This window comes from Cupressus sempervirens, chromosome 9 (genome assembly GCF_028749045.1).
Source record: "Cupressus sempervirens isolate cs-2001-9-10 chromosome 9, ASM2874904v1, whole genome shotgun sequence".
Taxonomy (NCBI): Eukaryota; Viridiplantae; Streptophyta; class Pinopsida; order Cupressales; family Cupressaceae; genus Cupressus; species Cupressus sempervirens.
Window position 1 is genome coordinate 233,723,450 of NC_143126.1, and position 12,630 is coordinate 233,736,079.

At 34.8% G+C, this 12,630-nt stretch overlaps 1 pseudogene; it reads right to left on the minus strand.

Moving 5' to 3' along the window:
• Positions 1–5,160, minus strand: part of LOC149538353 (calcium uniporter protein 5, mitochondrial-like) — a 59,090-nt pseudogene extending 53,930 nt beyond the window's left edge.
• Positions 5,161–12,630: the final 7,470 nt, after the last annotated feature.

Below are 12,630 nucleotides of genomic sequence, written 5' to 3' on the forward strand. Positions count from 1 at the left end.
AAGGATCTTGAAGGAAGATCACACCACCATGATGGCTAGATCTAGGGTTTGAATGATGAATCTTGAATGCTAGAACCAAATCTCTTCAAAGACTTGAATGCTTCAATCCTTCATCTTCAGTAGAAAGCTTAAATGATGGAATGCTTGATAAAGTAGGTACCTGCTCATAAATTTACACACAGTCTATAGATGGTTCATAGAAAGTACATAGATTCTAAGTTGTAGAAAGCATATGTGAAAATGGGAAAAGAAGGCTTCCTTATATAGAGATCTAGAGTACTAACTCTTAGAGAAAGATGACATGGGATCATTAAATCCTATTTAAACTTAACCCCTAGATATGGACCTAGACTAAATGCAATTTTAGAGTCTACCATTCTGAAACCCAAAATAGCCAACCCAGAAGCAAGAAAATAAAACATTTTGAAGCCCGATGTCTCAAAACTCCTAAAAATTAAAAAAATGACCCAGAGTCATGAATGAGGTCCACCCTACCCTAGGTTAGGGTTGACATCATCATTGGGTTTGAAGATTGGGAGGATTTTTAGAATATTGGTTGTAAGCATGAATGTTGATTATATGTTACATTCATGACTAAGTTTGTCATTGATGTCAACATGGCATGTTTGATGTCTTTTGTGGTATCTATCAGAAGAACAATGGAAAGATCAAGTTGGTAAGGATGGCTAGTTGAGCATGATAGCCACTCGAGATTATGGGAGATACCTCTAAGTATCTGGTATATATAGTTAACATTGAAAGAAAAAAGGATAAGTCTAGAAGAAGTTATGTAAGTTTTTGTGATGTTTTTTGTGAGATATAGTTTACAGACGCATATTCTGGTAAACTTGTTATATCTCCTAGCAGATTTGATATCTTGAGGATCGGGGTTGAGGACATGAAGAAGACATGTTTATGATGATGTGGCTAAACTTTATTTTCATAATATTGTGTGTATAGAAATTTATTCAACTTTCAAGGTGGAAGATTAAGGTTATTGTTAAGTGTAACATGTTCTTAAGGTGGTCCTATAATAATTAATTGAGAATGACTAAAAAAGACTTAGGGAATTGTTTTATGCACTTGGTATAAAGGAAGGATGTTTTACTTTATCATGGAGTGTGAATGAATGATTGAATGATTGATGATAAGTAGCAAAGAGTGTGGAATGTGAAGTTGAGAAGAGTAGTGAGGAAGTGAAGGAAAGTTCATTGCCTAGATTTTGCCAAGTGATCTAAGCTTTGGTATTTGGATCCAAGGTTTGTGACCTAGTCTAAAAGGTCTGACAATGATTGGTCTAGTTTATAGGATTGAGGAAAGGATAGAGAAAAGAAGAAGATAATAGTAAATTATTTGTTTGAATATTGAGCTCTTCTTGTAGTTAAAATTGCATGTTTGGGCAGTGGGCTCTTCTTGCATACATTATAGTACAAATCCTAACAAGGTTGGCACAACTCCTAATAAGGTTGGGATCTCCTAATAGGGATTCAAAGTCTCCTAATAGGGATTCATTGTACTAAATTGCAATAGACTCCAAATAGGGTCCATCCTCTAACAAGGAATATTTAGATTAGTCCATCATCTTGTGGGCTTCATTCCCACTAGGGTATTCCCTTTGATCAAGGGTTTCCCTTGTCAACATATCTATTGTAATTTTCTATGTGCACTTTATTATGGTTGCATTTACTTTGTTGAATGGTTCATTTTTTTAAAAGAAGTGCTTTAATTATTGGATAATTGATTCACCCCCTCCCCATCTTAGTTATCTTGGTGCACTATTGTTTCTAACAATTGGTATTGGATCATCAAATCCTTGAAGAAAAACTTTAATAGCTTTGGGAAATCCATGGTGAACATGTTCAAGAAAGATAGTCCAAAATTTGATGGAACAAATTATGATAGTTGGAAAGAAAAGATGAAGACACATTTGTTGTGTATGGTTCTGGGATATTAGATCTTGACAAAATCAGTGAAGAAAATGATTGAGGAAAAGGATTTAAAAATTTGTACTAAAGTAGAAAGAAATATTTTCATGTGTGACATGAGACCTAGGGAATCACTATTGAGCGCATTTCCTAAAATTGAGTACAATCATGTAAAATCACTTGCTACTTCACATTTGATTTGGAAAGCTTTGGAAAATAGTTTTGAGGGCAATGGACATTCTAAGAAGTTGAGGCTATGAAGTTGGATTTTTACATTTAAAGATGCTAAAATGATGGAAGATGAATCTATCAGAACATATATATGCGGGATATCAAAAATTATTGTCGATATTAAAGCTCAAGGAGGAACCAAAGAAGATAATGAGGTTATATGAGAGATATTGAAGACTCTAACACCACCATTTAAGTTAGTAGTTTAGATGATACAATTGTTGATATCATGTACCATAGATTTCACAAAGGAGACATTTCTTGGAAGACTTAAGGCTCAATTTAGAATTAAGTTAGACAGTCTGAAGAATTGACCAGAATAGAGATAGCTTTTAGTGCCTTAAATATTTGACCTAACTTATCAAGCAACACAAGTGCTAGAGGAGATTTTTCTAGTAGTAGAAGATTTGAGGAAGACAAAAAGATTGACAAAGTGGTAACCCTTATGGTAAGAAGAGAAAAAGGAGGTAAGAAAATTTTTAATGTTGAACTTATGATGAATATGGTCATTATGCATCTAAGTGTCCTAAAAGGTAAAAAATTATAAGGGAAATCATAAGCCTAGAAAAGATACACACTATTTGTATGAAAATGAAGATAATGAGTCTATTGAACAAGCATTAAGTACTAGTGATGATGAAATTGGATTTGTAGCAACTAAAGAGGAAATTCCAAACAAGGTAGCTTTGGTATCACAAGTTGAAAAGAAATATAATTGGACAATTGATAGTGGTTGTGCACTTCATATGACTAGTGATATGAATAATTTTGTTCATTTCAAAAGTTAGGATGAAGGAATTGTCAGAGTTGAGAATAAAAAACATGCCAATTCAAAGGTATTAGATCTATAACTCTTGATGATAAAACTAATATTAAGGATGTATACTTTGTTGATGGTTTGAAGCACAATATTTTAAGTGTTAGACAACTAGTAGACAAAGGTTATTAGTTTTAGTTCACAAAAAAGACATGTATGATCAAAGATAAAGATGGAAAGGTAATTGGAACAGAAAATAGATCTAGAGTTAATGTATTTTAGTTGAATCCTACTAAAATGACATGTTTGATTGCAAAGGTAGATGATAGTTGGTTATGTATAAGAGATTTTTTCATATAAACTTTAATATCATTGTGAGAAATAGTAGAATATTTTTTGTTAGGTATTTGTCGAAGATCGTAAAACCTACTAACAAAATTGGCAAGGAATGTGTTTTGGCAAAGTATAATAAAACTTCTTTTCCTAGCAAGAGGTTTACCACCACAATGAAGTTGAAGATTCTACACATAGATCTCAATGATCCTACAAAGACTAAAGGATTCTATGGTGAAAGATATTTTATACTTCTTGTTGATGATTTTTCTAGAATGATTTGGGTTGCATTTCTTAAAGAGAAATCTGAGGCATTTGACAACTTTAAGCTATTCAAGAATAGAGTTTAGAATGAATCTAGTATGAAGATTAAATGTTTAATATTAGATAGAGGAGGAGAATTTACTTCAAATGAGTTTAACATGATTTATGAAGAAAATGGAATTAAAAGACTACTGGTGTATATAAGTATTTACTTATTACACTTACTTAAGTTTAATTAGGTTAATGCATTATTTAATTATTTTGCATTATTTTATTATTATTTTAGGTGAGACACTTAGGAGTTTGTGTACTCTCATTGAGTTACACAACTCTAACAATACACATGGTGCCTACAACATAGCAGTATGCATCATTTACTGAGTTGTCATGATGACAACATAGTTATCCACTCTTCATTTAGTACATGTTGTCTACACCACTAATTTGCGTGCTACACCATTGCAGGCTTATCCTCACATCATCACACTTAATCCAATGCTTAATGGAGGATAAACCATATCTAGTGGACATGTGCCTAGTTGTATGACATATCATGATGCTGACTTCTATGCATTCTAGAAGCTCTCCTGAGGCCTTTATATTCGGGCACTCCTAGTGTACTCTCAACTAGTTATTGAATGAATATCGTCATTCTAATCATACTCTATCTATTTTGGTCTACTGTGTTCTTGTGTTGAGTTCTTTAGTTCTTGGGTGAATTCTGGCCTAACCCAAATTTTTACATGGTATCAGAGCTGAGAGAGATTCTCTACACATAGTCATTCGAGACCGTTCATGCTTCATCACCTCGACATGAATCTAGAGGATCCACAAAATTGGGAGCATCTAGAGCTAGATCAGACCTCATTATTGTGTTTGGAGCATTGATTCAATGAATATCGGCTATAAATTTGCCTATGTTGTGTGAAAGTTGATCATGAGGCAAATTTTTTTACAAACCGGCACCTGAAGGCACCGATTTGCAATCTGGGTATGGTCTTTTTCGGATCTATTTAATTAATTTTTAGATCTGAATTCATTCTCATCTCTCTATGATTATTGGGTATTTTTAAAATTATTTTTCAAAATTTTCTAGATATTCTCAAAAAAATTTCGGGTTCTAGAAAAAAAAAATTTGTAGTATCGGGCTGTCAAATCCTGTATTGCAAATTTGGATATTTATTTCGCAGGGTTTATAATCATAATCTAAGGGCACCTCTACAATTAATCTATGAGGTAATAATACATCCATGGGCTGTACAACAATTAAACCTTGCACATTAGCCGGCGACCAATATTACCTCGCCTAGCATTACCTCCAACTTTCAACGAGCAGACACAATTCAAAATTCGAGACTACAGATTAAACTCCCATCAGTGAGGGGCTCTTTTTTTTTGTAACCTAAAAAATCTACTATATAAAATGCATAGAGTCTAACATACCCATGAATGTGGGATTAATCTGCTGATACTCGGCGACAGCATTACACGAGCATATTCCGTCAGCAACAAGATTCTGGCAAAGATTTGGCATACACCGACACTACCGAATAACATGTCAACTGTGAGTTCACTTGGACACATGGCCACTTGTGCCAATGCCATGTAGCAACCTGCATAGACCCCTGGGCTGATCCCCACATAGTCCATGTGGGAAACACGCGGACTAATTCAATCTAGTCAGCATCCGACTATGCAGGCTGAGTTAGTAGTCAACTCACACCCATGTGAGCATACAATCAGCTGCCACATGTCTTTTTTGCATGATTCCATATACTATGGAAATCCATGACATCTGCCACATCATCTGAGGGCACAAAATTTTGCTGACATCGTCTGTATACTAGCTTAAATTCGATGCCCGTATGGATGTCATTTTAGGCCAATTTACAAATGTTGCAATGGTTGTATGATCATCAAATTTAACCCTATATTTCACTAATGCAACCCCTCTCCAAATTGATTTTGGTTTTTTCAGTCTGACTTTGAGAGCCCATAACGCAGACATCTGAACTCCAAATCAGGTGCAATCTTTTTTAAAATTGGGTAGAATTTCCTAAACTTTTCAGTGGTGTAGCTAGTTTCTAGTTTTGGTGCATGGATTGTTCAAAAATTGCATTTTTTGGTGAATGTACCTCCATAATCTTGCATTTTGCAACTTCAAATGCTCTATACGGGCACATTTGGAGTCAAAAATAGGTTTTTTTTTTTTGAAAGTCTTTTTTTTTTTGTCTACTTTTTGAATCTGGCATCAAATTATAGGTTTGTGTAGACAAAATTATCACTTTTAGCAATAGGGCCTTTCTTTTCTTTGTAATGCTTCAGAATTGTAGCACATTGTAAAGTTCCAGATTTGTACTCTATTAAGAGGTTGTATAAAGAAAATTTGAATTCTAAGAAGGCCAAAATTGGCTAGTGGCCCATTGTAATTGCACTACTGATAAAGTGCCCAAAGCATCTATTTTGGGCGGGTTTCTTGATTTAGTTAAAAGGGGGGGTATTCTTGGTGTTGTGTTTTCTTTTTTTTTGCACATTTCTTTCATTTTCTACATTATGGGAAACTTTAAGTTTCCTAAATTAACTCCTCATAACTATGCTTTGTGGTCAATCAAAATGTTGTATCACTTAATGCATAATGGAGTTTCACAATATGTAGATGGTACTCTTCCTAAGCTAGTAGGTGATAATGTATCAACAAGTGAAATTTTAGATTGGGTAGCCATGGATAGGAAAGCCCTAGGTGATATATGTTTGGGGGTGGATGATAAAATAATGTACCAAATCAAAAAATGTACTACATCTAGGGAAGCTTGGGATACCCTTGAAAGCCTTTATGGTAAAGTGTCTGAAGAGGATGTTTTCAAGATTAAAGATGAGCTTTTTTCCTTAGATCCTAGGTCATATGACTCCATATAGGATTTCATCATCAAGGTGAATGAACTAAGGACAAAGCTTACTAATTGTGGGAGTTCTATCAAAGATGACAGACTGATCTATCTCATACATAACAAGCTATCATCAAAATATTCCACATTTGTATCTTCTTTTAACACCTCAAAGACTACCTTAGGGTCTTCCTATAAGAAAGTCACTTTTAATGAATATGCAAAACTATTTGATGATGAAGAAAAGAAGTTGAAATCAATGGGGATTCTCAAAACACCTCAGTCCAAAGCATTGGTGGCCAACAATGAGGGTTCTCAACATTCAGCTGGACAATCTTCAAGTAAAGGAAAGGGTAAGAAGACATGGAAGAAGGAAAAATCTGAGGATGCAGAAAAGACAACACCACAATCAAATCAACAAGGCAAGTCCTCCAATTCCTACAAGAAATGGGACAATAATAAGGAGAAGAATAAGTGCACTTATTGCAAAAAATTGGGTCATGAAGAGCATGAGTGTTATCTTAAAAAGATTGATGAGTTGACCAAAATCATGAAGAAACATAATGTTCCGTTGCCTAATGCTTACAAGGATAAAGGGTCATCTTCATATTCAAAGGGAAAAGGGGAAGCATTCATGGAAAATGCAAACTCTTCAAAGGAATGGATATTTGACTCAGGTGCCTCATATCACATGGGTTCTTTTAAAGAGGATTTTTCTTCATTGAATCACTCAAAGGTACCACACATCTTTATTGGGAATGATAGCAAAATGGAAGTTGAAAGAAAAGGAAACATGGAGATAGAAAATGGAGAGTTTCAAGAGGTTCTCTATGTTCCAAACCTAAGCTCAAATCTCCTCTCAATCTACCAAATCACTCACCTTGGAGATAAACATAGAGTTGAGTTCCTTCTAGACTCAGTAAAAGTGCAAAATCTTAAAGATGATTCATTGGTTGCAGTGGGGAAAGTGAATGATCACAAGAGGTTGTACTCTTTCTCGCATTTTGTACCCAAGTCTTCTTCAAAAGCCTTGTTATCACAATCACATTCAAACATGCAATTATGATATGAGTGGTATGGTCATCTTGAATTCCACTATCTTCAGAAACTTTGCACATACCACACGGTGAAAGGTCTACCTCAAATCAACTTTTCTAAGGGTGAATGTTCAACAGATTTAGTGGATATGCATCAAGAGGGGAAGTTACAAAGAGGGAAGTCTTCAAGAGAAACAAGCATTCTATAGATGGTTCACATGGTATTAGCAGGTCCTTTTCCATTCAACCCTTTTTTTACTATATACTCACCTTTGTTGATAAGTTTTCAAGGTTCACTTGGGTCTACTTTCTGCATAACAAGAATGAAGTGTTGGACAAGTTTCTAGACTTCAAGGCTCATGTAGAATGGAAATATAGAAAGGCCATCACAGTACTCAAAATGGACAATGGAAACATGGATGTGAATGGAAGACTTAGACTCTGTCAACATTCAGTCCGCAGAAGACATATGTTGTAGCTTTGAGGATTCACACTCTTAAGTCTATGGAAAGTTGCATGATTCATGCCAAGTCTCTAGATCTATCATTAGAAGTTGAAGCAATCTCCAGTTCCACTCACAATCTTAATCATTCTCCTCATCCAGCCTTAGATGAAGAAACTCCTTTTGAGGCATGGTGTGGTAGAAAACCTATTGTGACACACTTTAGAGTCTTCAGTTGTCCTACATGGGCAAAGAGATCTTCTAGGGGATGCAAGGCACAGTCATCTCGGCCTTGTACCTTCATTTGTTATGAAGACAGTGTGAAGGCATATAGACATCTAGATCTTGAGACACATCAAATATTTGTGGAGAAGGATGTATACTTTGACGAAAGTTCACCAAGCTTGTCCTCTGCTCCTCTTCGCACATCATATAGTGTGGATAATGAAAGTGATTTCAGCGATAGTGCTTCAACAGATTCAAACATGTGGAGATCTATCAATAGTTACAATGAGAGGTCACTTCATCAGTTCAGTCCACATGCATACATAGCTACAGTGATCGGTCGAGAACAATAGGGTACATTTAGTCTTCCAAATACAGGTTTAGTGATAGATTTAGGAGACACTATTGATGATCTGCCTCTTCTTCTTGATGTAGAATTACCTTCTTCAGTTGTCAGGAGGGTTCCATCAGACTCTCTTGTTCATTCTTTACATGATCAATCCTTACAGGTTGAAGTGATTGTGGATACTTATGATTAGTAGTTGTAGCAGGGTTCTTCATAAGTTGTAGAGAAAGATAATTCTTTGGGACAAGCTCTTTACCTAGATGAGAAGGTTTTAGAGAGATCACTTATACATGGGATTCTTTCCACACATAGTGAAAGCGTCTCATTTGTACCCTTCGCATTGTTTCTTCCTAAGGGGAGGAACACCATTCTACAGTCTTGGATCATCTTCTTCATCAAAGCAGTCACTATTCAACATTCTTCTTTGGGGGGGGGGGGGGGGGGGAGCCTATCCTATCTATCTTCCTTTTCTCATCATTCTCTTACGTATATACTAGGTGTATGTCATAATGGGGGGGTCTTGATTACTCCATCCATCCATGCATCCCTATTTATCTCTCTTTTTGGGGGAGGGTTTCTCCCATGAGGTTTTCCCTCTTTCCTCTCTTTATGGGAGATTGCATATCATTATGTACATGGGTACCTAACATGGCCTAGTAGCTGAGACCCATATTGCATTTCATCCTAGATTTCGTAAGCTTAAGAGCATTCCCCTAAGTTGCACTTAAGGGGGGGTGTTGGTGTATTTACTTATTACACTTACTTAATTTTACTTAGGTTAATGCATTATTTAATTATTTTGCATTATTTTATTTTTATTTTAGGTGAGACACTTAAGATTTTGTGTACTCTCATTGAGTTACGCATGTCTAATTATGCACATGGTGCCTACAACACAGGAGTATGCATCATTCACTGAGTTGTCATGATGACAGCATAGTTATCTGCACTCCTCATTTAGCACATGTTGTCTACACCATGGATTTGCATGCTAAACCATTGTAGGCTTATCCTCACATCATCACACTTAATCCCATGCTTAATGGAGGATAAACCATATCTAGTGGACATGTGTCTAGTTGTATGACATATCGTGATGTTGACTTCTATACATTGTAGAAGCTCTTCCGAGGCCTTTATATTTAGGTACTCCTAGTGTACTCTCAACCAGTTATTGAATGAATATCATCATTCTGATCATACTCTATCTATTTTGGTCTACTGTGTGCTTGTGTTGAGTTCTTTAGTTCTTGGGTGAATTCTAGCCTAAGCCAAATTCTTACAAAGACAACTATCAACTACAAGAACCCATAAATAGAATGACATTGTTAAGAGAAGGAATAAGTTTGTTATAGAAGTTGCAAGAGCTATGTCAGTAGAAAATGATGTGTCCAAGACATTTTGGAGAGAAGCTATGAATACAATAGTCTACACTATGAATGAAGTGCAAGTCTGGAAGGACATCAATAAGACACCTTATGAACTAGGGTTTGGTCACACACCTATAGTTAAGTATTTCAGAATATTTGGAAGTAAGTGTTACATAAAGAGAGATGATGGCATTGGTAATTTTGATGCTAGAAGTGATGAAGGTATGTTTCCTAATTATTCATTGAAAAAAAAGGCTTATAGGTGAAATAATTAGAGAACTAAGACTATTATAGAAAGTGCAAATGTGAGAATTGATGAGAAATTTAGAATACAAGAGAGAATAGTTTATTACAATTTAGATGATGATGTTGTTACTAAGCCAAGGAATGATGAGGTACTTCTTGAGACAAAAAATGGTTTGCAGAATGAAGGATAGACAAGGTAGGAACAAAGCTCAAAACCTTTAGTAGAGCCAAGAGTTGAGATAACAACTCCTACTTTAGGAAGGAACATGAAAAATAATCATGCATTTGAACAGATCATTGGAATCAAAGACAAAGGTGTGATGACAAGAAGTAGAGTAAATGAAGAACTATGCTTGAATCTCAAGTTGAGCCTAAGAATGTAGATGAAGAATTCAAAGATGATTATTAGAAATAAGTTATGAAAGAAGAATTGGATTAGATAGAAAAGAATGGAACATAGGAATTGGTCCCTAGACCAATAGACAAGAATGTGATAGGAACCAAATGGGTACTGAGGAACAAGATGAATGAGCAAAGAGAAGTTGTAATAAACAAAGCAAGATTGGTATGTAAAGATTACTCATAGCAAGAAGGAATAGATTATGAGGAGACTTATGCTCCAATGGCTAGAATAGATGTAGTAAGATTATTCTTAGCCTATGCAGCAAAGAAGAAATTCAAAGTATATCAAATGGATGTCAAGTCAACATTTTTGAATGAAGAACTTGAAGAAGAGGTATAAATTCAGTAGCCTAAAGGATGTCCTTTGACAAATGACAAGGACATAGTATGCAAATTGAAGAAAGCATTGTATGGATTGAATCAAGCACCTAAACCCTAGTATGTGAGGTTGGACAAGAATTTTATTGGATATAGAAAAGCTATGGCAGATAGTAATTTGTATTGGAAAGAAACTGATGATGATTTGATGATTTTGGTAATATTTGTTAATGATATTATATTTGATGGAAATGATGAAGAAAGTAAGAAGTTCGTAGAAGAGGTGAAAAAAGAATTTGAAATGAGTATGATAGAAGAGATGAAATATTTCCTAGGATTGGAGATTATACAGAATAAAGAAGGAATCTTTATTTCTTAGACTAAGTACTTGAAGGATTTACTAAAAAGGTTTGGTTTGGAAACTTGTAAACCTATTAGAACATATATGGTAACTAGACACAAGTTATCTACAAAGGATGAAACACCTACTATTGAGTAGAAGAAGTACAAATATATGATTGGGGGATTGAAATATTTGACACATAGAAGGCCAGATATAGAAAATATAGTTGGAATTGTCGCAAGATTCTAGGCTGATCCTAGAGAAGCACATTATGTAGCAGTGAAAAGGATATCTAGATATTTAAAGGGAACATCTGAGTTTGGATTATGGTATTATAGATCTAATGATTTTTCTCTAAGTGCTTATACCAATGCAAATTGGGCAGGCAGTATGGATGATAGAAAAAATACCAATGGAGGTGCTTCCTTTCTTGGAAGAAGATTAGTTTCTTTGTTATGCAAGAAGCGAGATTTTACATCTCAAAGTACAATAGAAGAAAAGTATGTTGCAATAGTAAATAAATGCAATAAATTCATTTGGGTGAAGTAGTTGTTCAAGGATATATGGATAAAAATTAGTGAACCTATTGTTATACCTTGTGACAACACAAGCATGATGAATATCTCTAAGAATATAGTATTGCATTTAGGGACTGAACACATTTCTATTAAGTATCATATGCTAAGAGAAAAAGTTGCAAAAAAGGAAATTAGATTTTAGTATGTAAGAATAAAAGAGTAGATTGTAGATATATTAACTAAGCCTCTTCCCAAAGAGACTTTTGAATATTTGTGAGGTATGCTTAGGGTTATGCCTCTTCCTACATCAAAGTAGAAGATGCAAGAGTGCATCAGTCTAGGGTAACAAAGCACCATTATTTTTCTAATTTGGATATTGATGCTTCTTGTATGGGGGAGTATCTATGATGGATAGAGTCATCTAGGACTCTTGTTGATATTGTTTTGAACAATGTCTTCTGACACTTGAGCTAGTAAGTTGTTGTTGAGTTTGATGTACAGATGTTGGTTGCAAAAACCTTTGATATTGATGTCAATGGGGGGAAGTATTGCATCAAAAACATTATGCTAAATGGGAGAATTTTGGTATGAATTTATAATAATAGTTTGGTACTAAGTACATTGAGGTATATCAATGGGGGGAGTATTATTGATGAAGAGAATTTGAAGACTAGTAGTCTTTTGTTGGTATTCTTGGAACTAGGTTTTTTTCATCTATGTTTCCATTAATGACAAAGAGGGAGATTTTTTGAAGATTGGGTAGATTGTTGGAAGATTGGTTGGAAGCATGAATGTTGATGATATGTTACATTCATGATTGAGTTTTTCATTTATGTCAACATAGCATAATTAATGTCTTTTGTGGTATCTGACATAAGAATAGTAGAAAGATCAAGTTGGTACTGATGGCTATTAAGCATAATAACTACCTCAAGTTATGGGAAATAATTCTAAGTATTTGGTATATGTAGTGAACATTGGAAGTGGA